General features: G+C 48.0%; 1 long non-coding RNA gene across 1 annotated transcript; it reads left to right on the plus strand.

Moving 5' to 3' along the window:
- Window positions 1-257: 257 nt before the first annotated feature.
- Window positions 258-27,378, plus strand: LOC106726776. Its single transcript, XR_001362877.1, has 4 exons — window positions 258-330; window positions 6,899-6,909; window positions 15,280-15,283; window positions 27,368-27,378. It is a non-coding gene; the product is annotated as an uncharacterized LOC106726776 (long non-coding RNA).

A 27,378-nucleotide genomic window follows, 5' to 3' on the forward strand; every position in this document is an offset into this window, starting at 1 on the left:
TTCAGCTGGCTGCCATCTTGGATCTCCCTAATATATTCTGGTTGATCTCTTACTCTTTACCCCCCACCTTCCCTCATAGGTTGGACAGTCTGTTTGATGCTTTTATGACTGGTTCTATTTTTATTCATCAGTTTATGTTGTTCATTATATTCCACAAATGAGTGAGATCATGTGATATTTATCTTTCTCTAACTGGCTTATTTCACTTAGCATAATGCTCTCCCATTTTATCCATGCTGTTGCAAAAAAACAGTAGTTAGATGCCACGAAGTAGGTGGCAATGCCTTGACCATATGCATGTTGTTAGGCCCGAGAACCTCTTCCATCCTTGTGAAGGGGAGTGCTAACCTTCACTCCTTTCATACAACACTCCCAATACCATTTATTGAAGAGATTGTCATGACTTCATTGTATCCTCTTGCTGCCTTTGTCAAATATTAATTGACTATAATAGCTTGGGATGATTTCTGGGTTCTCTGTTCTGTTCCATTGATCTCTATGCCTATTCTTATGCCAGTACCAGGCTGTTTTGATTACAGTGGTTTTGTAGTATAACTAGATATCTGGTATTGTTATCCCTCCAACTTTTTTCTTCTTTCTCAAGATTGCTGTGTCTATTTGGGGTCTTTTTTTGTTTTTGTTGTTCCATATAAATTTTTGGAGTATTTGTTCTAGATCTGTGAAATATGCTGTATGTGCTGTTGGTAATTTAATAGGGATTGCATTGAATCTATAGATTGCTTTGGTTAGTATGGACATTTTAATGATGTTAATTCTACCAATCCATGAATATGCTATATTCTTCCACTTGTTTATGTCTTCCCCTATCTCTTTTTTCAACATCCTGTGGTTTTCTGAGTACAAGTTTTACCTCTTGGTTAAGTTTGTTCCTAAGTATCTTAATTTTTTTGTTGCAATGGTAAATGGGATTGTTTGTTTAGTTTCTCTTTCTGAGAATTCATTATTGGTGTATAAAAATGCCATCAATTTCTGGGTGTTAATATTGTTCCTGCTACATTGACAAATTTATTTATTAAATCTAGTAGTTTTTTTGGTGGCCTTTAGGGTTTTCTCTGTACAATATCATGTCATCTGTGAATAATGATAGCTTTACTTCTTCCTTTCCAATTTGGAGGCCTTTTATGTTTTTTTCTCGACTGATCACTGTGTCTAGGACTTCCAGTACTATGTGGAATAAGAGTGGTGAAAGCAGACATCTTGTCTTGTTCCTGTTCTTAGGGGAAATAGTTTTAGTTTTTACCCATTGAGTATTATGTTAGCTGTATTATGTTGTTATTGATTTGGGAATATTGTACCAGCCTTGCATCCCTGAAATAAATCCCACTTGGTCAGGGTGTATGGTCTTTTTAGTATATTGCTGGATCAGATTTGCTATTTTGTTGAGGATTTTAGCATCTATGTTCATTAGGGATATTGGCCTGTAATACTCTTTCTTTGTAGTGTCTTTATCTGGTTTTGGAATTAGGCTAATTCTGGCCTCGTAAAAGAAGGTTGGATGTATTTCTTCATCTTGAATTTTTTGGAATAGCTTAAGGAGGATAGGTGTTAGTTCTTCTTTGAATATTTGGTAAAACTTCCCTGTGAGGCTGTCTGGACCAGGGCTTTTGTTTTCTGGTACCTTTTTTTTTTTTTATTACTGCTTCAATTTCATCAGTTGTTATCAGCCTATTCAGGTTTTCTGTTTCTTCCCCATTCAGTTTTGGAAGATTGTATATTTCCAAGAATTTTCCCATTTTGTCCAGGTTTTCCAGCTTGTTGGCATATGGTTGTTGATAGTAATTTTCTTACAATCCTTTGTATTTATGTAGTGTCAGTTACTTCACTGCTTTTGTTTCTGATTTTATTTATTTGGGTCCTCTCTCTTTGTTTCATGATGAGTCTGGCTAAAGGTTCATCAATCTTGTTTATCTTTTAAAAAAAACCAGCTCTTGGGTTCATTGATATTTTGTAGTGTTTTTTAGTCTGTAGGTAATTTATTTATGCTCTGATCTTTATTATTTCCTTGCTTCTACTTACTCTGGGCTTTTCTTGTTCTCTTTCTAATTCTTTAAGTTGCAGGATTAGATCGCTTATTAGAAAAATGTCTTGTCTCTTGAGGTAGGCCTGTGTAGTGCTCTCAAGACTGTTTTTGCTGTGTCTCACAGATTTTGGGTTGTTGTGTGTTCCTTTTCTTGTTTCCAGGAATTTTTCTTTTCTTTTATCTCTTGGTAACCCATTCATGTTTAAAAACATGCTATTTACCCTCCATGTGTTTGAATGTTTTTGGTGTGCTTTTATTGTAGTTGATTTCTAATTCCATGCTATTGTGATTTGAGAAGTACTTCATATGATTTCAATATTCTTGAACTTATAGAAACTTATTTTATGTCCTAACACGTGGTCTATCTTTGAGAATGTCCCATGTGCACTTGAGAAGAATGTATATTCTGCAGCCTTGGGGTAAAATATTCTGTAAATGTCAATTAAATCCATTTGATCTAGTGTGTCATTTAGGGTCACTATTTCTTTGTTAATATATATTTTAGAATACCTATCCAGTTATGTATATGGTATTAAAGTCCCCTAGTATGACTGTATCACTGTCTATATCTCCCTTAAAGTCCTCCAGAAATGTCTTTATATACTTGGGTGCTCCTATATTGGATGAATATATGCTTATCAGGATTATATCTCCTTGTTGTATTGATTCCTTTAGTATTATGAAGTGGTCTTCATTGTCTCTTGTCATGGCCTTCATTTTGAAATCTATTTTGTCGGATATTAGTATTACTACTGCAACTATCTTTTCATTTCCATTTGCATGGAAATTATTTTTCCATACCTTCACTTTCATAGTGTGCAAGTCTTTTGTTCTGAGATGTGTCCCTTGTACACAGCATATACGTATATGGGTCATGTTTTCTTATCCATTCAGCTACCCTATGTCTTTTGATTAGAGCATTTAATCCATTTACATTTAAGGTTATTATTGATAGGTACCTATTTGTTGCCATTTTTATTCATTATGCTTGTGTTCCTTTCTCTCTCTCTCTCTCTTCTTCTTACAGCAGTCCTTTTACCATTTCTTGCAGTGCTGGTTTAGTGGTAATAAACTCCTTAGCCTTTTTTTGTCTGTGAAGCTCTTTATTTCACCTTCAATTTTGAATGATAGCCTTGCTGGATAGAGTAGTCTTGGATTCAGTTCCTTGCTTTTCATTACTTTTTACATTTCATGTCACTCTCTTCTGGTCTGAAGTGTTTCTATTGAGAAACCAGCTGACCTTCTAATGGGAGATCCCTTTTAGGTAATTTTCTGTCTCTCTCTTGCAGCCTTTAAGATTCTTTCTTTGTCTTTAACATTTGCCATTTTAATTATGATGTGTCTTGGTATGGGTTGTGTCGAGTTCATCTTGATTGGGACTCTCTGTGTTTCCTAAACTTGAGTGACATTTTTCTTCACCAGGCTAGGAAAGTGCAAGAAAGTTCTGCCCATTCAGCTGCCATCTTCTCCCTTCTGAGTTTGCTGGAGTTCTGGCCTTTCTGAAGCATTTTGACACTCACCTGTAGTTATCAGCCCTGGATCACAATAGGATCCTCTGGTGAACTTTCCAGAAATACCAATGCCAGGGCCCCATCCCCCTGATTCTTATTTCAATATCCTGAGTAGAACCCAGGCATTGGCATTTTATAAGTTCCCCAGAAAATGCTAGTGTGAAGCCACAGCCAAGAAGGACTGTCAAATATCATCCTCTGAAATGGAAGAAACTGATAAAGTGCTCGTGGAAGGGCTTATGCAATAGTTTTGTTTTTTTTTATAAAACAGTAATGCTTTCCCCCCACAAGGAGCAGGGCTAAAGCTTTATAGTCCTCATCTCAATTAATACTTTATGAGAAAGGCAGTAGGGCTATAATTCCCAGGGTTCTGACAAGGAAATGGCTGAGAGGGTGGAGTGCCTCCCAGCCCACCCAGCTGGCCAGTGGCAGTACTGAGTCCAGGTTGCACAGTGTCTCACCATGGACACAGCACACACTCACGCCGGCCTCCAAGCCCTGACCCCATTCTTTCTAGAAAAAAGAGTAGAAGAAAATACACCAAAATGTTAATGATGATTATCTTTGGCTGATGTGATTATGGATAATGTTTTCTTCCATATACTTTTCTGCATTTTTCAAGTTTTGATCAGTGAGCATGTATTATGCTAATAATCTCAAGCAAATAAAAGTCCTTTCAAGGTGTTGAAGTAAATACCATTGTCATTTTCTGGAAGAGCAAACTGAGGCCAATGGAGTCCAAAGGAAATGAATGACAGAATTAGGGATAAGCCTGTCACCCAAGTCCCATACAGTCCTGAGACCCCTCAGGGGGTGAAGCAAGTGTGATCTGATCTTTACCTATAAGATGAGGCTCTAACCCAACGAGGTGTGTCTCAGTGGTTGAGTGTCGACCTATGAATCAGGAGGTCACAGTTTCATTCCCAGTCAGAGCACATGCCCAGGTTGCAGGCTCCCTCCCCAGTGTGGGCATACAGAAGGCAGCCGATCAGTGATTCTCTCTCATCATTAATATTTCTCTCTCTCTCTCTCTCTCTCTCTCTCTCTCTCTCTCTCTCTCTCTCCCTTCCTCTCTGAAATAAATAGAAATATACTTTGAAAAAAGATGGGGCTCTAGAAAGGTGTGAAAAAATGCTCCAAAGTCAAAATTCTTGCACTGTTTTAATTTGATTATATATGCTCTTGTAGAATAAGCAGAAAAATGAAAATAAAGCAAAGCAACCTGAAATCTCACCACCCAGAAGTAAACAGTAGGAAAACTTGGGGTCCTATTCTTTCAGGCAAGTCTTTTTATAAATACTCATACAGATCCAAGTAAGCATCATATTTTATCAATGGGCCATGTTGTACACATGTAGTTTTGCAAATTTTTTTTTAAATTCAATATGTCATGGGCATGTCAGTCTTAGAATGGCTGCATAGTGTTATATGGGTGTGCCATAAAGCATTTCCAGTGGTTCTCAACCTTCCTAATGCTGCGACCCTTTAATACAGTTCCTCATGTTGTGGTGACCCCCAACCATAAAATTATTTTTGTTGCTACTTCATAACTGTAATTTTGCTACTGTTATGAATCGTAATGTAAATATCTGATATGCAGGATGTATTTTCATTGTTCGCGACCCACAGGTTGAGAACCGCTTAGCCAATCTCCTCAATGGACATGAGTTGTACCTAACCAATCTTGTTTTAATTGTGTTGGATAAAGGACATTCTAATATAGTCCTAAAAATAACTCTGGAGTAAAGTTTTTTTGTTTGTTTTGTTTTTGTACAGTGAACAGTGACTAAATTGGGGTATGTGGATGTGAGAGTGTGTGTGTAAATGTGTGTCTTCATGGGCTGAATTTGATTTAATTAATCTAAAGAGCATTAACCCCATATAGATCTTATCAAGCCTCTCTCTCTCTCTCTCTCTCTCTCTCTCTCTCTCACACACACACACACACACACACACACACACACACACACACACACACACACACACATTTGCAGGTGAGCTGTGGTTGCATAGCCTTCTTGAGAAGAGCTGGGCAGAGTGACCTGATGAGGCCATGAGGCCAACAGCCAAGGTCAGGTTTTCTACCAGCTTGGGCTCTGAGCCAAGAGTTTGCTCTTAAAAAATGCCTGTAGGCAATCACACACACGTGCACACACACACACACACACACACACTAGCCAATCTCATTCTCTTTGCATGCAAGATGTGGGGCAGCAATAGTATCGCACATCTGGAGGCAGCATAATTGAGTGGCTGAGGGCATTAAGTCCTTGATTAAACTGGTTGTTCATTTGAAGGGACAATTAACCCAGCTAATATTCCAGGCCAGCCCACTGGGTCCATCCCCATCAAAGGACATACTGAACAGATAATAAAGACTTTATGGAGGAGAATAAAGCTCTGGGCTCCTTACCTGAGGCTCACTGCCCAGGTCAAGCTGAGGCTATGGACACGTCAAAGCAAGGAGACTCCAATTCCAGCCCGCCTGGGGTTGTGGGAGCTTGAGAGGATAGTCCTTCTGAGGAAGTTCTCTCACAAATGAAATGGCTTCCCTCTCTGCTCGACTTTGCCACATCTACGTATGAGCTTAGAGCTTCAGCAGCCATCTTCACCTGTGATATTGATAATCCATGCAATATCATCTTCACCACATCAGTGAGGCCATGTGGGGACCTCACTGAATCTGCCCTACTCTGGGCCTTTCGCTGCATCACAGCTTTCTTACTGTTTGAGCCAGTGGTTCAGAGTTCCCTGTTTCAAGGAGCAGAAAGCATCCTAATAAAATGGGCCCCTCTCATCACTACCAGCTTCCTAGTAGAGGAAAGGTATAGAACAGCGGTTCTCAACCTGTGGGTCGCGACCCCTTTGGCGGTCGAACGACCCTTTCACAGGGGTCGCCTAAGACCATCCTGCATATCAGATATTTACATTACGATTCATAACAGTAGCAACATTGCAGTTATGAAGTAGCAACGAAAATAATTTTATGATTGGGTCACAACATGAGGAACTGTATTTAAAGGGCCAGAAGGTTGAGAACCACTGATATAGAAGGAAGGACACAGGGAAGAATCTTCCTCCCTTTCTCTTCCAAAGCCTGATGTCAATCATGGGACAAGATGTCCCCAAAAGCACACATGTTCTCAATTGCCTGGAGCCTAGAAGGTTGAATCCAATAACTTCACTTGTTCTTGCCAGAGGGGTCGGACAACACAGGTGACTATGCTGAGAGAGCAGGGAAAGGGAGCCAGGGCTTGGCCTCAGTGAGCTACTTAGGTCGGACAGGGCCAGAGTAATTTCTAGTCAGTTGCCAAGCTTGGCTTGAGATTCCCAAAGGGTGGGTGAGACAAAGAGTGGGTAAGAGTAGAAGTGGGTGGGCATCCCCAGCCCCTGAAGGAACATATAAAAACATCTCCCGTGACGGAAGTGTGTTCACGCTATGGGCTGTGCTATGGGCTTTGCATGGATTACCAATATCATCTTCACCACACCTGTGAGGCAGATGCCATTAATCCACTTCCAGGCAGGGCCAGAGGGGTTAGGCTTGTACAAAGGCACACATTGAGGAAGATTGAGGCAGGATTAAAATATAACATGGTACAACTCTAAAGCTCTTACCCATGCTTTCTTAACTTATGTGTTCATCTGTCCAGCCAGCCAGCCACCAATCCATTCTTCTATTCATCTTACAAATATTATCTGATCATCTGTCCCTTGTCAAGCGCTGTGCCAGGTGCCAGGAATGAAGTGATGACAGCCAGGAGCCCTGCATTCTCAGCATCCTGAGTGGACAGGGGCACCCTTGGCTAAGGCTGATGACTACACGTAGGCTAAGGGTCAGGCCTCTCACACCACTCAGGCAGGATTTAGGAAGACAGTTCCTCATAGCTATAGAAGGGTGTGTGCTTGGAGTCTTCTGAGCCATGAGATCACAGACCCTGCATTGGGTTTGAGTCTTGGCCCTGTACACTTACTATTGGTGAGACCATGAGCAAGGCACTTTCTCTGGGGCCTCAGTTTTCTCATCTACATAGTTGGGATAAAAATATCTATATGCTCTTTGCAGGGGTGTTGGGAGCATAAAGAAGCTTTGTAAACTCCTATGTTCTAGGCAAGTATCAAGCAGTAAATACACTTGCCCTGTGTTTGAAGAAGATATGTTCTGCTTTTTTAAAAAATATATTTTTATTGATTTCAGAGAGGAAGGGAGAGGGAGAGAGAGATAGAAACATCAATGATGAGAGAGAATCATTGATCGGCTGCCTCCTGCACGCCCACTACTGGGGATCGAGCCAGCAACCAGGCATGTGCCCTTGACCAGAATTGAACCCAGGACCCTTCAGTCCTCAGGCTGGCGCTCTATCCACTGAGCCAAATCAGCTAGGGCATATGTTCTGCTTTTGATGTGATCAGCAAGTCCCAGATAAGAATAGCCTCTAAAAGCTTCTTTATGTGTTTTAGATGTGTCCTGGCACACACCATTCTGGAACCCCCTGGAGTCTTGTATGTGCCTTAAGGGAAGAAGCTGGGGCCCAAGTGGCTATGCAGGCCAAGGTGGCACAGTGGCTCAGATGCCCACGCTCTGGTCCAGAGCTCTGCCCCAACACCACTGGCCATGTCAGAAGAGCGAATGCTTGCTTTTGGTTTAGATATTTGGGAGATTCTATTAGCCAGAAGGGCATCAGAGATGAGTGTGTTTTCTTCTAGATGTAAAGGACAGTGTGTGACCCCCTGGTGGCTCTGGGGTGGAGCAGTGTGCCAGGTGAGGAGCAAAACTGAGCTTATTCCGCAGTGTGACTCACAGCAAAGGGCACCCTGTGCCAGGGCCAGGGCCCGAAGCCTATGCCTTCGCCTCCTGAGAGACGGTGTTTCTGTTAACTGCTCCTCCTGCAAGAAGAGCAGTGTGACTCACAGCAAAGGGGCACCCTGTGCCAGGGCCAGGGCCCAAAGCCTATGCCTTCGCCTCCTGCGAGACGGTGTTTCTGTTAACTGCTCCTCCTGCAAGAAGCCACATGAGGGGTCATCTTCCAGGAGGCTGTCTTGGGAGGCCTCTGCACCTTCCTGCTCTTGGCCTTGGAGATGTTCGCAGTGGGCTTTGCAGAGAGCAGCAAGTGCTCTTAACCCTCCGCCTGACCTGTGTGAGGGCTCAGGCAGTTTCTTTGGCTTGAAGACCCTTGGAAGCTCCTTTCTGAAAGGCAATGGTGGAGGGCGCATCTGCTCTGTGTCGCCTGCTAACGTGATCCCAGGTCCTCAGCATCTCACCTGCTGGTTTCCCAGGAACTAAAACATGGGGATCAGAGTGGGAGGGGAAAGAAATAAGAATAGATTCTGTTGAAACTTAGGCCTTCGAGTTAAACATATAGAGCCCAGAATAAGTGTTCCACTTTACTCTAAATAAAGCCCCCCTCCTCTCTCTCTCTCTCTCTCTCTCTCTCTCTCTCTCTCTCTCTCTCTCTCTCTCTCTCTCTCTCTCTCTCTCTCTCTCTCTCTCACACACACACACACACACACATCCTTCTATAGCTATGGGTAATAAGCAGCCTTGTTTGGAGTGTCCAGGCAGGTTTCACATGTGTGTGGTAGAAGCGTATGAACATGTCTCTCTGTATACATGTGCATACATGTACCTCTGTTGGCTCTTGTGTGTACACATCTCTATAAATGAGTGATGCAAATGACCTCCCCACACCTGTAAGTCGATGTAGACATGCTTTTGTGCAGATGAGTGTTCCCAGCACCTGTTGTGTGCCTGTGGGGAAGGGGCTCCCTGTGGCCGGTGTCGCCCAGTCGGGGTTTGCAGGCCCCCGTGGGCAGGAGGAACTGGTCAGCACCAGGGTCAGGGGTGGCGGAGCCTCCTCACCTGGTCAATAAGGTGAAGCAATCTGAGATCCTAGAAAGGGAACTTCCTGTTTTTATAGCATCTATGGACTCCCGGGCTGACAAACCCCATATTTAAAGGTTGAAAATACCAATTTTATAAGGTAAAGACCGATGTTCATTTATCTCTATTAAAGGCATTTACAAATGATTAATTGATTAAAAGGAGTAGAAAAGAAAATCATCTAAAATCTCACACCACTGTGATTTATCTGATATTAAAGTTTAGTTAGGGTATCCTGAGCAAGAATTCTGCCTAAAAAATGCAGAAATAAATGTTTTAATACCAAAGAATCAATAAACTATGCTAAGACTGAGACACCAAGCAATATGCGGGAAGAGCTCTGAAGGTCTTGGCTGTCTGAAGAGCTGTGTCTGTCTGTGCACATGTGAGTGTGTGTATGCATGTGTTGCGTGTGAGTCTATGTGTGCCTGTGTATGTGTGCCTAGGTGTGTACATTAGATCTTTGTATGTGTCTGTGTTGATACTGTATATGTGTCTTATGCATGTGAGTGTGTACAGTGTATGGGTGTCTCTTTGTGTGTCTATGTTGCGTGTGCATGTGTGTACATGTGTGCATTGTATGTGCATCTGTGTATGTGTATATGTGTGTATGTTATATATGTGTCTGTATGTCTGTGGATATGTGTAGTAAATGTGGGTCGGTGTGTTCATGTGCGTGTATGTGAGTGAGTGTGTGTTCATATGTGTGTATCTGAGTGTGTGTGTGTGTGTGTGAGACCTTGGATATGTCATCCTGTGCCTGGCCTACAGTTCCCATAATTACAATAGGAGGTGTGAGGACAACATGAACTCTTGGTTTCTGTGGGCACTGTCTGCTCAGCTCTCCTGTCGGGGCTCTGATGGTCCCTCAATCTCCCTCCTGCTCTGGAAAGTCTCCCACTGGCCTTTCACCCTCCCTGCTCCCAAGTGATTGTGCGGTCCTTCCCGTGTCCACACACTGTCCCAGCCGCTGCGGAGCTGAGCCCTTTGCCTGTGTTGCAAACTCAGCCATCTCTCGCCTTTACACTGAGTGACCTTGGGAAGCCCCTCCTCCTGCCTGGACTGCAGGCAGGAAAATGAGGCCATGAGAAACACCTCCAACTTTGACATTCTCAATATGCAGGCTTCCTGCCCCAGGTGAGCAGGTGGGATCTGGGACATGGTCCAGGAAACGCCACACACACTACTCTCCTCTCCAGACTGGACACTCCTCCACGGCATGCAGCGTCCCAGCGGCAGCACAGGGCCTGGCACAGAGCGAGGTATGAAGCATGTGCAGAAAGAGGCGAGGCTGATTAGCTGAATCAGCACCCCTACAGCCTCCCCTCCGGCACCCTCCGCGCACCAGATTTAGGACTCAGAATGCTCTCTCTCTCTCTCTCTCTTTCTCTTTCTCTCTCTCTCCCTCCCTTCCTCCCTCCCCCTGCACTACAGAGCCACCTGGGAGCACTTACCAGTAATGGTGCCCAGTTCTTCTCAGACCAAGTGAATCAATCTCTTCAATCTCTGAGCAGAGGTCCAGCCTTCTGCATTGTCAAAGTTCCCACGTCGCTCTAACGTGCAGGGCAGGCTGGGAACCGCTGCCCTAGTGGCCAAAGACTCTCCAGACACTCTCAGCAGAGCCCAGATGAAAGGTCTTAAGCCATGACTCTGCTTCCAAGTTTCCTGCTGAGCTATAGCATACAAATATCAAGCCTCCCCGAGTTTCTAATTGCAGTGGTCTGGCCTGGACCTGGAAAGTCGCACCTAACTCAGCCCCAGGCCCCTGGTGCTGGCGCAGGCGGTCCTCGGTCCTCTCAGAGCCAGACCGGGGGGCTTCAGAGGCAGAGCTGTGTAGGAATGCCCCCGCCTGAGTGTCACAAGCTGCTTCAGAATAAGCATCACTAGTGGTAGGAAACCCTAGCTTCCTGCTGCCCCTCATCCTCAACTTTGAGACATTCTTAAAAGCCAGCCTGGCTGTCCCTGCCTTTGTTCAAAGGCTCTGGTGATGATACCTGGTCCCTCGTGCAGCGTGTGAAGACCCGGGGGGGTCATCCAGGGCCTCGTCTCGAGCCTTCTCCCATGGCTGTTATGCCTCTACGTGCGCAGTTCTCTCTGCTCGGCTCACTCCTGCCTGTCTCCTCGCCTGGCTGGGCTAAACTCCTACTCACCTCTCGGGTCTCCTGACCCCACATTGGTCCAAGTCACCACTTACCCCTCTCACAGCTCCTAGAGCCCCAGGCGTAAGTCCTGGGTCCTCCACCAACCCACACCCTTCAGGAGCACAGGAACTGGGCCACCTGTGCCCACTGCTCTCCATGGTAACCACATGTCTGCCCAGGGCCTGCCATGTAATAGGTGCTCAATAACTATTTGCAGAATGAATAAATGAAATTACATAAACACGCATTTCTTCAGTCTCAGTGATTCTTACCCCAATAGGTTTTCCATCCACATCGAGTGAGCAGGCAGGGAATGTATAATTGAGGTTGTTTTGAAAATGCAGCACAGCAGCTATAAGCTGCATGTGTGTGTGTTCAGGTAGTCATGCACACATGTGGACATATACAAACGTACATGTGTGGTAGTTAGAGGCTGAGGCTGCATTTAGGTTGAACTCAGAGACATCCTTTACCCAACAATCATGCAATGGTTCCTGGGAGTTCGGTTTTCTCCCTGGAACACAGGCCTCCTCCAGGTCCACAGGGTGTGCAGTGCTCAGAGCCTGAGTGCCTGGGGGTGGGGACAAAGGGAGCCTCAGTTGACTGGAGTTTAACCAGAGAAGGGTTTGGGGATAGTAGAAAGAGCATAGCTCTGGAGTCTGACTGGGGTGATTTCAAATCCATGCCCTGATTTTTCCTCGCCAGCTTTGTGACCTAAGACCAGTTTTCAGTGTCCTGCTCTGCCCAGAAAAACACGGGTAACTCAGCCAGCTGGTGGTGCTGACAGGTAGAACTGGCTGGCGAGGCAATATGCTTTGCTCTCACCTTTTAAAAGGTGTTGATCCCCCAACACTGCCTAGCATAGGGCATTACATATAGTCAGCGCTTAATGAAAATCTGGCTGCTTGCCCTGGCCAGGTGGCTCAGTTTGTTGGAGCAGCGTCCTGTACACTGAGAGATTATAGGTTTGATTCTTGGTCAGGGCATGTATGGGAGGCAACCGATCAATGTTTCTCTCTCACATCAATGTTTCTCTCTCTCCCTTCCTCTTGCTCTAAAATCAATAAACATATCTTTAGGTGAGAATATAGAAAGAAAGAAAGAAAGAAAGAAAGAAAGAAAGAAAGAAAGAAAGAAAACCTGGTTGGCTTGATTTAGCACCTGGCCCAGGGACTGGCACAGAGTAGATACTCAATAGTTCCTCCTGGAAACAGTGCTGACCTGAGACTCAGGGGGCCTGGGGGCACAGCCCAGTTCTGTGTGTGTGTGTGTGTGTGTGTGTGTGTGTGTGTGTGTGTGTATGTGTGTGTGTGTTGCTGTCCCTGTGACCTTGAACAAGCACATACCCTTTTCCTGGGCCCCAGCTTCTTCCAAGGTCAAAGGAGTGGGCTGAGCCCCTGCTGCCTCATTTTTCCATGTTAAGTTTCACCTTGTTTGAGAGGCTTCTGCCCAGGGGTGGTGAGGTCCTGGCTGGGTCCCCCAGGAGGCTGGTGCAGACCAGGGTGCAGGCTGCCAGCACCAATCTGGCCCTGCTCCTGGCCTCAGGGAGGGGAGCCGTGTTCCTCTCCGACCTGCTGATAATAGAAAAGGGCTCCTTCAATTGAGCTGTTTCCTTCTTTTGCCCTAAGCTATGAGGAGTAGATTGGATGGAAATTATCAAGCCTTCTCATCTAGAATAAATATTCTTGAAATGGAGCAAGTTATAAATAAGCAAGCAGCAATCTCCTGTGTTATGAATATATAATTTCCATCTTTAATAGCTGACTTGGCCCCAGGGACTATCTGAAAATGGCCTGTCTGGTCCTGATATTTTATGTTTTTTTAAAAAAAGGCCTCCAAACTTTTGTTTCTGAGTCCTTGGAGAGTTAAGTCTCTGGGGGAAATAATGAGAGTTGAAAGTCACAGTGAGCCCAAGTATCAAGGGCAGGTACTTTATTTTCAAAAAACCCCAGAGAATGCAAAGGCTCACATAGAATTGGAGAGTGAAGGCTGAGAGGGGCAGCTGAGCTTGGCTTGTCCCACCCTCTCATTTTACAGAAAGGCAGAATGACTGCCCAAAGACACAGCAGTGAACTACATTCTACAAGTCTAGAAGCAGGCCTGTCAGATTCACCGGGCTGCTGGAGGGCTCTCTCTTCCAAGAGGCTGAGGAGAGAGACTGAGGATCCAGATTCTGGAGTTCACAAAATCCTCCAGGGATGACTGACAAGGTTTGCCTCCAGTGGTGGCCCAAGAATGAGGGGAGTTGCCTTGGCTCAGAGGCAAAATTATGAGGCCCAGTAAGCACTGGGCACTGAGTTTTCTCAGACCTTGAGCCAAGTCTGTGTCTCAGCCTTGCATTCAGGAGCCTGACACCTGTCCTTTCTCCTTCTGTAGCCCCAACATCCAAGGATGGGATACTGCCTGGCGTGCAGCCTGGTGTCATGAGGACAATGGGCTGTGGGGCCTCACAGATCCCATCTGACCATTGACTCCTCCACTTCCCAGCTCTGCGGTACTGAACAAGCTTCTCTTAGCCTTGATGTCCTAATCTGTCAAATGGGAATGAGGATGGCTGATAGGATTAAAGGAGACAATGTGTGTAAATCAGACCACTGCACTGGGACTGTCCCTGTCTGAGAGCCCCTGGTTTGGATGAGCCCAACAATTGTGTGTTCATTCATCTCACCTCCTGGAGATAATGAATCTTCTCCAGAGCCCACATTCTCCTCCTTGGCCCACAGCAGTGTCCAGTGTAGGGCAGCCATACTGCAGGTGTCCAAGCCAGGCCATATGGATAGCTGAGCACCTACCAGGGCCTGGTGACACGTCTAGTAATGGCTACCAGTTATCAGCATCGACTCTGGGTTACATTCAGAAATGCACTGACTCATTTTATCCTGAGCACAACACTACAGGACAGGCGTTGTTGTCCCCATTTTAAAGATGAGCAAAAGGAGGTTTGCTAGGTGATTAAGGAACTTGCCCAAAGTTATACAGCGCGGCATGGCAGGGCTAACACCAGCCTAATGCAGAACCTCTTTTCCCTCTTCTCCATCACCTTCTTGCAGGATGACCTGCTTTTCCAGGATCAGAGTAAAGCTGGAAAGCGAATGAATTAAGCAGCAGGGCCCCTACGGTGGGAGCAGGGGCGGGTGGGGAGATATTAATGCCTGTGCAGTGTGTGCGTTAAAATGTAAATGTCCTCTCCTGTGGGTCTCAGGTACATTCATAATTATGAGCCAGCATGTGCGTTCTGATTTTGATCGCATTTGCTCTAATAGCTTTATGTTTTTAAGCCGTTTAATTACTAATCAGTGCTGCCTCGAAAGCTAATGTGAGATGTGCACTTTGCATCTGGGACAAGGGCTTCCTCAGTGGGCAGCAGGGAAGCCTACAAGGGGCCTGAGGGTGGGCCAGCTGATGTCTCCCTCCTTGAGAGGTGCTCTGCAGCCCCCAGCCCTCCCTGCCATTTGCCACTTGTCTCTGAAACCACAGAATCCGTATATCTGGAAAGAACCTCAGCAATTGGCTAGCCCATTCCCCCTCCTTCCCTCACAAAAGGGGAATCTGAGGCCCCAAAAGGTGCCATGGGTTGCAATGACTGGCATTTGTGGGGTTTCTTTCTTACTTGCTAGGTGATTTCTAGCATATATGTTCATTTGCATTCCTAATTTCAGTAGTCAAAGACTTTCCCATGCTAAATCCTCATTTTTTGAAGCTAAGTTAGGTCTCATTTTCATTAATAGCTTGGCAACAATCACGCAGTGGAAAATTTCCCCAGGTGGGAAAAAAAGAGTCTCAGCCAGGATATCAGGATGTCTGCTAGCTCCTGCTGTGTGTCTCTGGACAAGCTGGGTCACCTCTCTGGTCTGTGATTTCCTTCCAAAGTCAATGCAGGCATTGAGTTATCTCAGTATTTTTCTAAACACTGTTCTATAAAACACTCTGTAAAGCAGAGCATGCCACAGCATGTAAATATTTGTTATTTAGGAACAATTTTTTGAAAGGTTACATGGTCTAATAAGTTTGGGCAATGCTGGATTCAAGTTAAGTTACTTTTATGTATTTATTTATTTGCCAACATACACAGCACCTTGTGGCCTCTAAGAGGAGCGGACCTTTTCATAGCGCACTTGTCAATGTCTTCTGTGCACAGAGCTCCTGGGAGAATGGGCTGAGAAACCTGGTGGGGAGGGGTCCCAGGTATCCTCTGACCTCATTCTCTGAACTTCTGTGCCCCTAAAAGACAAGGAATAAAGGAGACAGCTCTTATGACATCCTCTCAGCCTTAAGACTTGAACCATCACTTTTCCCAAACGTCACTACACTCTGTTCAGGGCACTCTCAGACTACGCACTCTGAGGCCAGCTCAGGCCTTGATTTCGCCACTCCTTGGCCACAATACCTGTACTGCCTTTCTGCTCCACCAACCTCTGTGTCCCCTCAGCCCAACAGGATCCTGGCCATCTCTTTATCCGCCCCACCACTCCCCAGCCCCAGCCCTGCCCCCACATGAAAACTTATGCAGAGGCAGCAATCTCAGCCCCGGAAATGAACCCAGGCTTGGGATCAGAGCCAGATTCAAGTTCTGCCTTTGCAACTTCCTTGTTCTATATTCTAGGTCAGTGGCTGACCTGAGAAGTGATCATGGTACTGACTGCCTCGCTCTGGGATGAAGATGAGAAGGACCTGATGTTTTGCTTTAGCCAACGTCCCTTTGAAAGCAAAGCCTGAGGCAAAGGCTAGTGTGTCACTGGTTTTTGTTTCGGGGTTTTTTTGTCACTATTTTTTGAAGAGTGCAGCCCCAGGGATACAGGAGTGAAAGAAATAAGCAAAGCTGGAGAGAGAAAAAAAGCAAGAGGATATGAGTCCAGAAGAACGTAGCTACCCAATGGTGTCAAACGTGACTGACTGGTTGATCTCTTGAAAATGTCTTTCAGAAGACTAGATGGTGACTGCTTCTTAGGACAGTCCATCCACGGGGAGGACGGGGGAGCAGGTGCCCAGAGGCTCCTGTGTCCCGCTGCTCAAAGGCCTGCCCGGGCGGGGTTTCCCCCGCCACGCTTCCTGTGCGCGGTGCGCGTCCTGCGCGGGTCCTATTGATCTCAGGTCTCAACATGACCAGGGAGCCCGGAGCAAGAGTGACCTGTGTGTGGCGCAGACAGGAGGGGAAATGTTTGGGTGTGCCTACATTAACGTGCCAGTCACACAGAGCTGGCCGCGGACGGAGGAATGTGCCAAAAAAAAAGTGTCTAAGCCCCTGGAGAGGGATCTGGAGTCATGCAGAAGCGTCTGTGCGTCCACCCTCACACCACCAGCCGCTTCTGCCTTCCCACACCCCACTCCCACACTGCAGCCGGGGGCCTCGGCTCTGTGTGAAAACAGATGTTCTCCCTTTTCCTCCAAGAATAGGTACAAGTCCAATTAGTCTGGGAAGACTTAAGGCACCGGGTTACTGAAACAAGCCACAGTCCCTGCTGCTCTCGCTCCTCCTGAGGCCCCCGTGCATAGTCATCGCATCTCACATCCATGACTCAATCTTCATGTCCCACATCCTCCACCAGCAATTGGCTTACCAGGTGGGTGACCTGGAACATCATCCCTAAGGACTTTGAGCTTAGCTTGCTCAGTCCTCAGGAGCTGTTACTGATGCAATTGCTCATTTACAAATTCTTTCATCAGGCAAAGGGTCACCAAGACTCCCCTGAGAATCCCTGTCCCCATTGGCAGCAACAGCCCTTGCCCCTCCTCACAGTAGTCAAGGTAAATTACTTCCGCCAGATGCTAACTCCTCTCCTTGTTTGCTGGTCCACTGACATGAGGACATAAAGTCACAGTTTTTAAGTCCAGTGGGACCCTTACGGTGTCTCCTGCAAGGAGTATTAGCCCTACAATGGAAGTGTCAGCTGCCTGGGTACCAGGACCCCCAACCTCACAGAGCCTGAGTTCTATTGGGACAAGAAGCATAAACGCTCCCAGAGCGTCGCTGGGAGAGACGGCAACAGCAAATCAACTTTCAGCCCTCGGCTCCCAGACCCACAGATTTCAGCACAGGAACGGAACCATTTATGGCTGTTGATTGGTTCCTTAGACTACATCCGTGCTCCAACCCCACAGCTTTGTGTCTCCAAGCTCAGCCTTTAAAAGGTCACTATCGCCCTAGCTGGTTTGGTTCAGTGGATAGAGCATCGGCCTGCAGACCAAAGGGTCCCGGGTTCGATTCCAGTCAAGGGCACATGCCTGGGTTGCGGGCTCGACCCCCAGCAGGGGGTGTGCAGGAGGCAGCCAATCAATGATTCTCTCTCATCATTGATGTTTCTATCTCTCTCTCTCCCTCTCCCTTCCTCTCTGAAATCAATAAAAAAAATACTTAAAATAAAAATAAATAAATAAATGTCACTATCACTATTGCAACTGGGTAGTGGGTACATGATAGCACCAGGGGATCCCATGGCCATGTCCGTTGTCATACCTCTTTTGCCATACAGTGGGTAGGAGTCACTGACATGTGGGAAATTATGTAGGAGATGAAGTATTCCATATGGTGGTGCTGGGGGTAGGGGGCCCACAAACCCCGCCCAGTAAGGAAACATCACTGTTCTCTCTGGGACAGAAAGGCTCCAGTGTGATCAACCCATCAATACGTGGTGGGCCAGTTCTCCGTCAGGATGGTTTCACGTTGATGGCTCAGGGGCCCTTGCCCTTGGCAGACTTGACATTTCAGAGCAGCAGTCATGGGAAAAGCCTTGGTGAGAGGGACCCCCTGCCGTGGCTTTCATGGCTCCCATCCTTGCCACCAGTGACTATGGAGAGAGCCGGCAGACACCCACAGATGGGCTGTCCTGCCCTCCAGTTGTTAAATGTCTGCTGGGTAGTGGACGTTAATATGAGACCGCAAGACCTGCCTGCTGGGTGCCTGTTCTCTTAAGTCCTCTCATATCTCTTTTCCTCAGACATTCTCATCCCTGACCTTACGGTTTTCTTCCTTTCTGGCTCTTGACCAAACAGCCCAGCCATTAGCACTGCATCTTTGTATACGCTTTCCCCCGGTCACTTTCCTTGCAGCTCCACGTGAGGAGATTTCCTTTCACTGCAGTCCCCTCGGGCCGTGCAGCTTGGGCCTGTGGCTCTGCAGTCTCTTCAACTCAGGATGACACATCACCCCCCTGTGAACCAGGCCCGCGTTTCCTCCTTCTTCATCAGACGATTGGAGCGAATCCCCACCCTGTGAGGAGTAGGTATTCACTGAGAGAAACCGATGCACTGTGCGGGTCACATGTTGGTATAATTTACTCATGCCTCTGAACACATTTGGACTTGGTCCCAAATGTGCAATTTCCATCATAACTAAACTTCCCACTCAGATCAAGATGGGGAGGTGCAGTCCCATAGTCAGACAGTGTCCCATGACCATTTTAAGTGGTACCCAGAGCAAGAGTTCTCTGCCATGAGAATAATGGCCTTGCTCTGGGACCCTAGAGGTCTGCCCTACAATTCTTCTGTGACTGCTTGCCAGGGGCTGCCCCCAGCATCCTTGTCTGCCATGGAGCCCTCTGGCACCATGGGACCTTCCGGGTCAGATGGGCCCAGTGACAGGCAGTGCTGACCACAGCCTGGGTGTGCTGCAGAGCCCTCTCTTCGTCTCAGAAAGTCACTCTGTTTTAACCATGTGCAACTTTTAAGATTTAGTAGGATACTAAATTTTATTTGTCACTTTTCTAAATGTATTTTTGAATAAATAAAACATTCTAACAGTTCCAAAATTAAAAATATCTTAAAAGTATACAGTAAACTACCTCCCTTCTACCACTAATTTCCTTTTCAGAAGAAAAAATTCTGCACTTAATTTCTTGTGACTTCTTCTAGAGACACTTTATCCTTATATAAGCCCGTGTGTGTGTGTGTGTGTGTGTGTGTGTGTGTGTGTGTGTATCTTCTCACCTCCTGCCATTTTTAAACACAATTGGTAGTTTGTAGTTCTATTCCTTACTTGTTTAACTCAACACTATATTCGAGCCATCTTCACATAGCAACACATGAAGAGGGTCCTCATTATCCTATATAATAAAAGCCTAATATGCTAAGTGTCCAGTTGTCCGGTCATCCGTTCAACCAATCAAAGCATAATATGCTAATAATATGCTAAGGCAGCTCAACCACTGGCTATAATGTGCACGACCACCAGGGGGCAGATGCTCCGACCAGTAGTTAGCTTTCTGCTGGGGTCTGGCCAATTAGGACTGAGCAAGATGGGCTGGACATGCCCTGGAGCCCTCCTACAGTCCCCCCCTGGCTGGCCAACCTCCCACATCCCTCCCCGGCCCTGATCGTGCACCAGTGGGGTCCCTTGGCCTCACCTGCACCTTCTCACAATCCGGGACCCCTCAGGGGATGTCAGAGAGCTGGTTTTCAGCCCAACAGCTGAATGACCAGTCACTGACCACAGAGGGAGCGCCACTCAGCCAGAAGCCCTGAGCTAGGCTCACGGCTGGGGAAGGCAGCAGCGGTGGTGGGAGCCTTTTCTGCTTCTGCAGCAACACTATGGATGTCTGACTGACGGCTTAGGCCATCAGTCAGACATCCTCTGAGGGCTCCTGGACTGTGAGAGGGCGCAGGCCGGGCTGAGGGACCCCTGAGTGCACGAATTTTGTGCACTGGGCCTCTAGTAGTTTATAATCATCTAGGAGTCCATTAAATGGATGTGCCAAAATCTATTTAACTATTCTCCTATTGACTGGCTTATAGTCCTTTGAAATCACAGAGAGGACCACAACGAATAATTCCCTACACCTGGAATCACAGCTTCCCAGGAGGGGTGCACTTGTAATCTTAAAGGATATTTTCAAATGGCCCCTCTTGAAGTGTCTATCAGTTCTCACTCCTAGCGATAGTGTGAAAGTGTGCTCACTTTTGTGCACACCACTCTCATTGCATGTTTAATCTTTGCCAATCTGATCAGTGAAAAATGTTACTTCAGTGTACTTTAGATTGCTTTCAGGCAATTTTATTAAACTCTAGTGTGTTTAGCTTTGTGTCGCCGGTCAGGTTTAAAGCTACTTGGGCTTTCACAGACTGTATCTCATGCCTTTATAATCATAAGAAAGAGTAGGAGAGCAAAAACCAGGTCTAACTTGTTTGTGACACTCTCCCTGTTCCAAGCATGATTTAGATGCTCAATAAATATTTCTTGAACAAATAAATGAATTGAGTGTGATACTGGTCCCATCTGTGCAGCAGTTTATAGATTAAAGAGTACTTTCTTCCCATTTTATCAATTCTATCTTCCCCAATGTCTAGTGAGAGGGCACTAGAGAAATTTATAAGAGCCTGCTTTGTCGAATCCTTGTTAAGAGACACTGTTTCACCCATAGGCCATACTGGAAGGCCACAGCCGTGGTTCTATGCTTCATCCCATGGAATTCTCTGTGTCCCTTGCCTGATTGAACCAAGAAGTAGGTACCTGATGCAAAGATATCTTATTTATTGACTGGCCAACAACCTAATACCTATAAGAAATGGCTGGGAAAGATGGCCTGAGCCAGTTAGGACTGGGTATTGGAATTCTGATTGCAGTATATTTAGAGCTGAAAGGTCAAGAGGTAGAATTTGAGTCATGGTGTCCATTATGGGTCATAAAGAAGCCAGGAGCTGTGTGAGAGAACCAGGGAGGCTCTGGAAGGCAGACAGCAGAGGGGGAGGCCACAGAGAGATTGCTCAAAAGAAGTGAATTCCCTGATGTGGTGCTGAGAGACAAAGTGAGGGCTGTTTCCACTACTGATGGCTTCCTACTTGAGTCTCATGACTTCTGGAAATGAATTTAGGATTCTGTCCTTAGATTTCCATGGGCCCCCTGAGTGACCGGAAAATAAATGCTTCTTTACTTGAGTTGCCTGAATTGGGTCTCTGTTTCTTGCCGTCCATTGATTCCCTAATTGGATTCCATTTTATAAATGTGGGATCTGTGCTGTGAGCAGTGGAGTCCAAGTTCTCTCCCTACCGTGTCAGCTGGCCCAGTGCTTTGCACACGGGAGAAAGTCAGTATGTGTTTGGCAATGTTATGATTGGTTTATTGATTTCTCAGTGGCTTATTTTAAAGCAACAACAGATCTTATAGCAGAAGTATTTTCTAGGATGGTGGCAACAGTAACCCCCATTCCATGTGCCCTACAACAATGTGATCTTGCCATTCCCCTATCAAGAGATGGAATTGAATTCATCTCCCTTAAATTTGGGCTGGACTTGGTAACTCCTTATAACTAACAGAATGTGGCAGAAGTGATAGGGATGACTCTGAGGTTAGGTCTTAAGGAATCTTGAAGCTTTGCTTGGTCTCCTGGAACACTGTCTGTCTCTCCAGAGCTGCCCTCTCCCCTGAACCCCAGTAGCCATGCTGTGAGAAGTCCTATGCCCACGGGGAGACCACCTGGGGGTGCTGTGATGATCATCTCAGCTGAGTCGAAAACGTTGAGACTTTTATCGGTGAGGCGAGTGAAGAAGCCTCCAGCTGCCTCCAGCCCCCAACAGTTCAAGTCACTCTCAAGGCTATGAGTCTTCTTGGCTGAGACCCCAGACCTGGCAGAGCAGAGATGAGCATCTCCACTGTGCCCTGTCCGAATTCCTGACTCCAGAAGCTATGAGTTTAATAAATCAGACTGCTTTACCCCACTCGGCTTTGGGGTGATTTGTTACACAATCGGTAATTGAAAGAAATAATTAGAACAGACTTTCCCTCTAAAATCATTACTTCACTTCCTATCCATGTCCAGCTATGGTTAACAAATGAATTCTAAATGCAGTGGATGTGTCCTTAACTTGAGCACCTAAACAAAGGCAGAGCTTTTCCAAGCCTGGGATTGGCTATAAAAAGAACATTCCTGCCTTTAAGCCCAAGAGAGCTTTGTTCTTTAAAATTGGTGAAAAGAGGCTTCCTGATACATGGAAATGACATTTGCTTCTTGGATTAAACTCTCAACCTCTCTCTCTCTCTCTCTCTCTCTCTCTCTCTCTCTCTCTCTCTCTCACACACACACACACACACACACACACACACACACTCAGTTGAGAAAGCCCAGTGTGGCCATTTGGCTCTGGGGAAGGCGCTCTGGCACAAATTTAGGCAGAGGAACCAACTCTCCCAGCACACCTCCCTGTGAGGAGCCCCAACGCTTATGTGTCCTCCTAAGTAAACTGCAAGCTCCAGCCTCACACAGTGCTTTGTAAACTGCAAAGAGCCCTCCAAATGCACAGGTGTTACCTGGAGGCCGGCCTCCGAGTGAGTAGGCTCGGGAGGGAAGGGACATCCTGGAGAAAGCGGTTGTCCCCGGCATCCTGCCGCGGCTGAGGGGACTGACCCACTCGGAGCTCCTTAGCTGTGCTCAGCACTTTATAGTTTGCAGAGATCTGTCTTTCTTGCATCTTTGGGGCCTCATTTCATCAGGAAAGGTCTCATTATTTCCAGTTTGCTGAGGTGAACCTGAAGCTCAGAGGAGCGGAAGGCTATTCTAAGGACCACATAGCCATGAGGTGAGAGAATCAAGGCTGAGACCTGGGTCCCTTTATTCCTTGTCTGGTGGCCTTTACACTGAGCTTGTGGTCATTGCTCCTCACCTCTGCAGAGTACCCTACTGTGGGCAAATGCGTCCACAAACAATACGTCAGTGGGGCAGCAGAACCTGCATCGGGCTCCACTTTATAGAAGAAGAACCTGCATCAGGGTGAAGTGTCTGCCGTCCTGGTGAGCGAGTGGCAGAGCCAGGTTCTGAGCCTAGTCTCAGGGCTGCAAAGGTCCTGCCGCTCCACTGCCTCTCAACATGGAACAACATCACTGAAACCCTCCCATGTGTCTGAAACACAGGTGAGTCTGGGAAGGGAGGTGGCTGCCAGCAGCCTTTTAGTAGAGATGCTCCTGTGGTAATTCAATATGTATCAAACAGCCACAGCACGTAAGGCACTGCCTAGACCATGGTGCCCGCTGACAACGGATGTGATATCAAAAGTAGCCGTGACTTGGGCACCAAAGGGCTGGACACACCGGCATCAGCTGTCCCACTGAGCCCACTGCCCTTTCCCAGGTTCTGAGCACCCCAACCCTCACCCCCATATCCAAGGGCTGTGAGCGGCTCTCCTGTGAGCCCAGGTGCAGCCACAGGAGAGCAGAAACCCTCGGGGCTACGGTGTGATAAACTCTCTGTTGTGAGAAAGTGACAGTGCGATCTGATTCATACCAGTAAATATGTGATTTACATTTAATTCTAAGTAACCTTTCTAGGCTCGGCGAGGTGTGAAGGAATGCGATGGGGCCGGCTCCTGGAGGAGGAGAAGATTCATATTCATTAAGACCTCCACGTCCGTCAGCCAGCTGAGGGTGACAGTGCCCAGCTCGCCTCCTCCCGCTCACCCTCCAGGGTCTCCGGTCCAGGGAGGCCAACTGTCATGCGGCTGCCACTTGGGATGGGGGCTGGTGCTATGGGTGAGGGCTGGAGGCACAGAGAGAAATTGGGAGGAATATAAATAGCAGGTTCATGAACTATACCGTCCAGGCTCCAGATTGCTGTATTAGTTCTATCGATCTCTCGGAGGTGGGGAGGGACATTGATTGAGGGGTGGCAGGCCTCAGAGGCTGGCCATCTCTTTGTACATATGTATAAGGCAGTGCTCAGCTATCTCTGGCTCAGACAGGCAAAGGATGGAGAGAGAAACGCCAGGGAAGGAAGGTTAGGGTCTCAGGGCCTTGTTCACGAGGGAGCAGGGAGCAGGAGGGAGCTCCTGGCCCCTCAGGGCATTCATTTGGGTTTTGATTTCCTGAGCTGCACATGGCCCTGAGCTGGGAAGGAAACAGAAGTGCCCTGAGGAAAAACCACTTCTCCCACAGATGGGCGGCCAGCTGCCTCCGAGCCTCAGCTGGCCTGCCCTCTCCAGGGGAGAATCTGCAATGGTGAATAGCTCGGAGAGCTGACTCCGCTGAAGGCTCTGGGTGCCAGGCGCTGAGCCCGCTCCTTTTGGACGGCGCCATTGCTCTTTCTTCCAGTTTGTAGATGAGGACGCTCCTCACGGTGACAGTTCAAGACGCAGGCCCACAGGGCAATGAGCAGGCTGGAATGAGGTGGCGCATCATAGCCTATTTGAGGGGCCCTTACCCTGCTGGAAAAGGTGCCCTGGTCAGTCTCTGACCGATGTGGGAGTTGCACAGGGCCTGATGCTTTGCCCCGCCACTGTTCTGGGCCCTGTGGGGGACTAGAAGGAAAAAGAATATGGCCTCTTCCCTCAGCGCCCTTCCTCCGACTGGGCATTGGGCCAACCTGGAAGCCATGAGAGGAGAGAAGGTCTGGACACTTGACATGCGGTGCAGGAGGAAGGTGAGGCCCCCGTGGGCACAGCTTGGACTCGAGGAGAGCTGGGCCTGCCTGGAGCTGCCTGAGGCAGGGCTGTGGCCCTCAGGATCACGCAAGCGCCAAATGCAGCAAGCGCTCAGGGAGGTCTTTCAGAATAAGTGCTCCCAGCAGTCTTCCTGAAGTAAGTGGGGAGAGCAAGATGGGGTAAGGTGGGACTCATCCCATGATCAGATCGTGGCCATCCACTGGCCATGAGACATTGAGCACCGAAAGTTTACCGACCCCTGACACCCAGCGAAGTATTCCTTCAACTCAGGCTCTGGGCTCTGGGCTCTGGGCTCGAGGACGGTCTCCAGGCGAGACGGCCAGGGGAAGGGGGCATGTATCCATTCAGGCTGCAGAGGGTTAGCAGGGGGCCAGGAGGGGCTGTGAGAGGTGCCTGGCCTGGGAGCACAGAGGAAGGCAGGTGCTCTGGGAGGATTCCCTGGGGAGTGCCAGCTGAGCTGGGAGGTGAAGGTGGATGGAGCACCCACCAACCAGGCAAAGAGCTGGGGAAGTGTCCCAGAGGAAAGGTAGGTGGGATGGGGTCATGAGGCCAAGGAGCACCAAGGGTGGCCAGTATTTCCGTGTGCAGGACAGAGTGGGGAGGTACTGTCTCAGGGCCCTGGCAGGACATGATATAAATGTTGAATTTACTCCTGAGGGCCACAGGGAGCTATTGAAAGCCTTCAGGCGAAAGAGTGTTAGAATCAAACAGGCATTTTTAAAAGCCTGCTCCAGCTGTGCTATGGGGAGCAGAACATGGAGGGAGAGAGCCCGACGAGGCGAGGGGGCTGGAACCACCAAGGGGCGAGCAGGGAAAGGGTCAGATGTCATCACTGATCTGGATATAAAGGGGGGACAGCGTCCGGAATGGTTTCTGGCACTTGTGTTGGGAGGAAGTGAGGCCCATTCCTGGCCCAGACTGGGGAGGAAGAAGAGATGGTTTGGGAGGAAGGATGGTGTGCTCCGTTGTGGACCCGCTGAGTTTGAGGGCAGTGGAATGCGGACCTGAGGCCAGAAGTGGGAGTCATCAGCGTGGCTGGCTGTGAAGACGATGCACATGAGGGCCAGCAGTGAGCAGCACCACGCGGAGGAGGGAGAGGGTGCTGGGCTTGTGATCCAGACGAGCTAACGCCAGAAGGGAAAGCTGGGGACTGCGGTGTCCAGCAGCCAAGGCAAGAAAGTGTGTCGGGAAGAGGAAGTGGTTGGCAGTGTCAGGCCCCGTCCACAGACTAGTGGGATGTGGAGTTAAGAGTGTCCACTAGATTTAGCAACAAGGAGGTCAGAGGTGGCTGTGAGAGGCTAGCCTCAAGGGTCTGGAGGGGCCAAAGCCAGAATGAGGGAGGTGGGAGGTGAGGAAGTGGGAAACGAGTGTGCAGACACCCCTGGTTAAGAGGTTTGGCTGTCAAAGAAAGGCAGGATGAGGCAATAGCAGGAAGGGGCCAACAGGTCAAGAAAGGGATGTTTTCAAGACAGAACAGGCTGCTGGCCAGAAGCCAGAAGAGGGGAGAGGCTGGAGACCAGCAGATAAGGGGCTAATGGCTTGAACGTGTGTCAGAGCTGTAAGGGGAAACTGTGGTGAGACAGAGTGGGGCAGGGGGGAGGGGGAAGAAGGGACAGGCAGGCATGGGGGCCTGTCTGCAGCTCTGGTGGTGAGGACTTGGGGCGCGTGTGGTACTGCCCTTCAGGGGTGCTGAGTCTGGGGCGGCTAGGCCTGTGCCAGAGCCCCAAGTGGACACCACAATGCTGCCCTGCACTCTGTCTCCTCTCAGTGCACCCCTCCCTGTCCTCCTAACCCCACAACCTGCCCCTGCCCCTAATCCCAGAGAGGAAAGGGAATGAGAAAGGGCAGTCATTAAGGGGCCCTGTCCCTACGATGCTGATAAGCCAGCAGACAAGGGCAGGGGCAGCAAGGAAGCCCATGAAAGGGCCATTGCCCAGGTGAAGAAGGGGTGGGAGCCGAGGCAGGCGGTGTGGGTGGGGCAGGGCCTGAGGGGGGGGTGGTGAGGCAGAGAGCTGCAGGAGGCCCAGTGTGTGTGCAGGCGGGAATGCTGAGCTGGGCTGGTGGGAAGCAGTTTCTCTGTGGAGGTTTGAAAAGAAAGCACAGTAAAAGGAATTTCTTCACAGGTCATGAGGCCAGGGTCGGAGACAGAACCAAGAGCCAATTTCCTCTGCAGGGACTTTCAGCCAGTGAGTGGGTAAGTAGGGATAATAATAGCAAAATGAAGTGGTTTTTAATATGTGATTGACATCTGCCATGCAAAATGACACAGAATCACAGTGTAGCGGATTGGGCACCTGGGCGGGTGTGGTCCTGGGGTGGCCTGTCACGGAGCGCCAAGGCAGCGCCCCGCATCCCTCCCGCAGGCAGGGGAGCACCCCTCTGCCCCTCACTTTCCTGCTCCGTTGTCCAGAACGAGGCCTCTCTTCTCCCACAGATGCCACCAAG

The sequence above is a fragment of the Myotis brandtii genome, unplaced genomic scaffold (assembly GCF_000412655.1).
Source record: "Myotis brandtii unplaced genomic scaffold, ASM41265v1 scaffold315, whole genome shotgun sequence".
Taxonomy (NCBI): Eukaryota; Metazoa; Chordata; class Mammalia; order Chiroptera; family Vespertilionidae; genus Myotis; species Myotis brandtii.